The sequence below is a fragment of the Apteryx rowi genome, unplaced genomic scaffold, assembly GCF_003343035.1.
Source record: "Apteryx rowi isolate R43461 unplaced genomic scaffold, aptRow1 scaffold_40, whole genome shotgun sequence".
Taxonomy (NCBI): domain Eukaryota; kingdom Metazoa; phylum Chordata; class Aves; order Apterygiformes; family Apterygidae; genus Apteryx; species Apteryx rowi.
In genome coordinates, this window is record NW_020450530.1 from 2,250,923 (window position 1) to 2,253,978 (window position 3,056).

The window sequence follows — 3,056 nt, forward strand, 5'->3', positions numbered from 1 at the left end:
GTCCCCTCACGCTGCCGCCGTCTGCTCATGCTTCCGCCATTCCCTCATGAGGGCAGCGCCATCCCCTCACAACACCGCCATCCTCTCACAACAGCGCCGCCATCCCCTCACGAGGGCAGCGCCATTCCCTACAACACCGCCATCCCCTCATGATGGTGCCACTCGCGCCGCCTCCGCCCTGCTCTCGCCACCTCACGCTGTTTCTCCGCAGCACCTGCAATTTCCCTAATGGACTTGATGGAACTAATTGCAGCGGGAAGGCTTTGATGTGGGGCCGGCCGCGCGCTCGTTAGCTCATCCACCGGTCACTGTGCCGACATGACTCACACCGCCCTGACGCAGCGTTACCGGGAAGCGTGTTCCCGTGCTGCTCCCCGTCTCCTCGCYGTCGGGCGGAGGATCCCGCAGGGTGGAGGGGGGACCAGGGGGGACCGTGCCGTGCTCCCAGGTGTCTCCGGTGGACAGGGCAATGTGTCCACCCTCGTCATCGCCGCCGCGCTAGCAGGTGCCTCCCAGCACCTCCAGCTCGGTTTCCCTTCTTAGCTCCAGGCCGTGCTCCCTCCCCGGCCAGGAATCCTCCCGGCCTCCTTGCTTATCCCCATTAGTCACACTTCCCCTCCGAGCCATCCCGATTTAGCTCCTGTTGTCACTCCACATCTCCCGATTGCCTCCCGCCGCCTGGAGCTGCCACGTCAGCTCCGGGGAGCGCGGCGCTGAAGCCTCCCCTCTCTGCTGAGCCACCACCAGCCCCATGCTGCTGCGGTCCCCTCAGCGCGAGGGGAAGGTGGGAATGGCGCGGGGACCCCGGCCTGGCGCTTGGGCTGCCACTTTGGGCCCTGCACGGCTGGCTGGAGAGGTGCAACGCATCCGGTGCAATTTCATGTGCAACGCCCCACTGCAAGAACCGGGCTCTCTGGTTCCCCACGCTCACATCTCCATCCCCAGCGCCAGCCGGGAGGGCAGCGAGGGAAAGACATGCGCTGCAGCCCCACCGCCAGCTCCCGGCTCCCCGGCCCTGCTGTCCGAGCTCAGCCCTGCTGCGGGGTGCCTGCCGGGGAGGAGAGCAATCCCAGGTCATTAGCCACCCCGTGGCTGCTGCGGGTCTTTGGGGCTGATCACATCCCAGGCGGGGGGCATCCCTGCCACCCCGCTGCTCACTGGAGCAGTGCCTCCACCCTGCCTGCTGCCGGGCCGGAGCAGAGGCCGTGGGGAAGAGAGGGCTGCCAGAAACGCTAGCCCACGTCCCAGCATCGGCTCCAGACAGCACTGAGAGAACTCCGTCCTCAGCAGCAGAGACTGGAAGCAGATGTCTTTCGCTACCGGAGTGGCTGAAACCACTCAAAATATCCCACCGCGCTCAGGCATATCCAGAAGGAACAGGACAGACCAGGTTGCAGCGAGAACTAAATACTGTCTGAACTTTTATTCGGACCCTTTTTCTAAACAGGCTAACAACTTAAATACCTCAGGAAGACTAAAGAATACAGTATGCATTTCAATGGAGATCAAAGGTAGTTTTACAATGAAGTCAAATGAACAGATGCACCGGTATAATTTGGTAAGGAATTGACCATCAGGCAAGAAGAACAGAGACACCATTTCCCTAGCGGCTTTTCTCCTGTCTTTGCTTCGTTCTAAGTCTTCCCACTTCCTGGTGTTCACACATGGAGACCTGCCACTGGGGCCCTGAGGATCCTGGGCCGAGGAGGTTCAGGATATTGTTCTCTGAGGAACAGCCCAAAAGTCAGCGACTCAGCTTTCCCATGTGAGATTCAGTGCCCTGGACCTCTGGAGGTGACGTCCTTGCACCAGTAACCAAGGACTTCCAGAGAAAACCACCTGCTGTCTCCTAAGAAGCCAAGCAGGACGTTTCAAGACAAAGCTTTGATTACAGCAGTGGAAGCACCAGTGCTTCCAAGAGCCTCCTGGTCATGTGCAAACTTCCAGGTAGCACCAAAAGTCATAGGAATTATTAATTCTCTAGTAAAGAAGTAATAAAACCCACTGGACACTAAAGGGCAAAGTCTTCAATTAGGCACCTAAATCCATCTCTTGCTCAAATGAATAGCCTGATTGCCCAGGAGGCTCAGCACACTTGCCACCCCAGTTGCTTCCCAAGTGCCTGAAGGGAGCTGGAAGGGCCAAGCGTGGCCCAACCCAGCTGTCATGGTGGCAACCCTGGTTTCGATGAAGTTACCCTGAAACAGCTCACATTTCTAGTGTGTCCCACGCTTTGTTTCAAACCAGGGTGAGGAAGCCTGAGGAAAGCTCCTGTTTACTGTAGTGCCTCAGAGATGGTCCGAGAGGCTTTCTCCAGTCCTAGCATGGCCACCTTACTCGAGCTCACTTTTGGGGAAAGCTCCTGCTTATAACACCAAGCTCTGGGAAGGAAGCAAAGCAGGGCACAACACAAGGAAGAGCGGCTCCAGGACACAGCAGGGTGGACATCCCGGGGCCTTGCTTCTGCACCTGGTAGAAGCGTGCTGTGCCACTAAGGCAAGTCACTTTGCCTACCCTGAGCTCTTCCTTGCACTGATGAAGGGGCAGTAATCCTCCCCTTTCCCCACAATGACTTCCGAGAGCCACGAGGGGATCAGTGAGGAGAGATCAGAGATCTCGAGGGGATCTTTGGTGATCCAGGCTGTTTTGTACAGCATGGAGGATGAAGAGCAAGTTCACGCTCTCCAACAGTGCCTCAGTTGCAGGCTGGCCTGTCGCTTCCAAATGGCTAGAGCCTTTCCAAGGAACTGCGATTTGTTAACAGAAACTGGTGCAAAGAGATGGAGGATTTTCCCCTGCTCTGTTCATTTCCATCTAAATGAGGTTTCTCCCTAAATTACTGGTGGCTGAGCTCCACGTAAGTAAGCCTAATTTGCCTGCCAGATGCCTCCATTCTGGCAGATGCCAGCCTCCTCAGTAACTTGTCTCTCTGATAACCTCTCTCCAGTGTATATGGCAACATCTCACTTTGAAAGGTTCCTGTCTTCATGGACCCAGTGGCAAGACCCAAACAGCTTTAAGTAATGCTCAATAAATAGAAGAAATAAATATTAAAT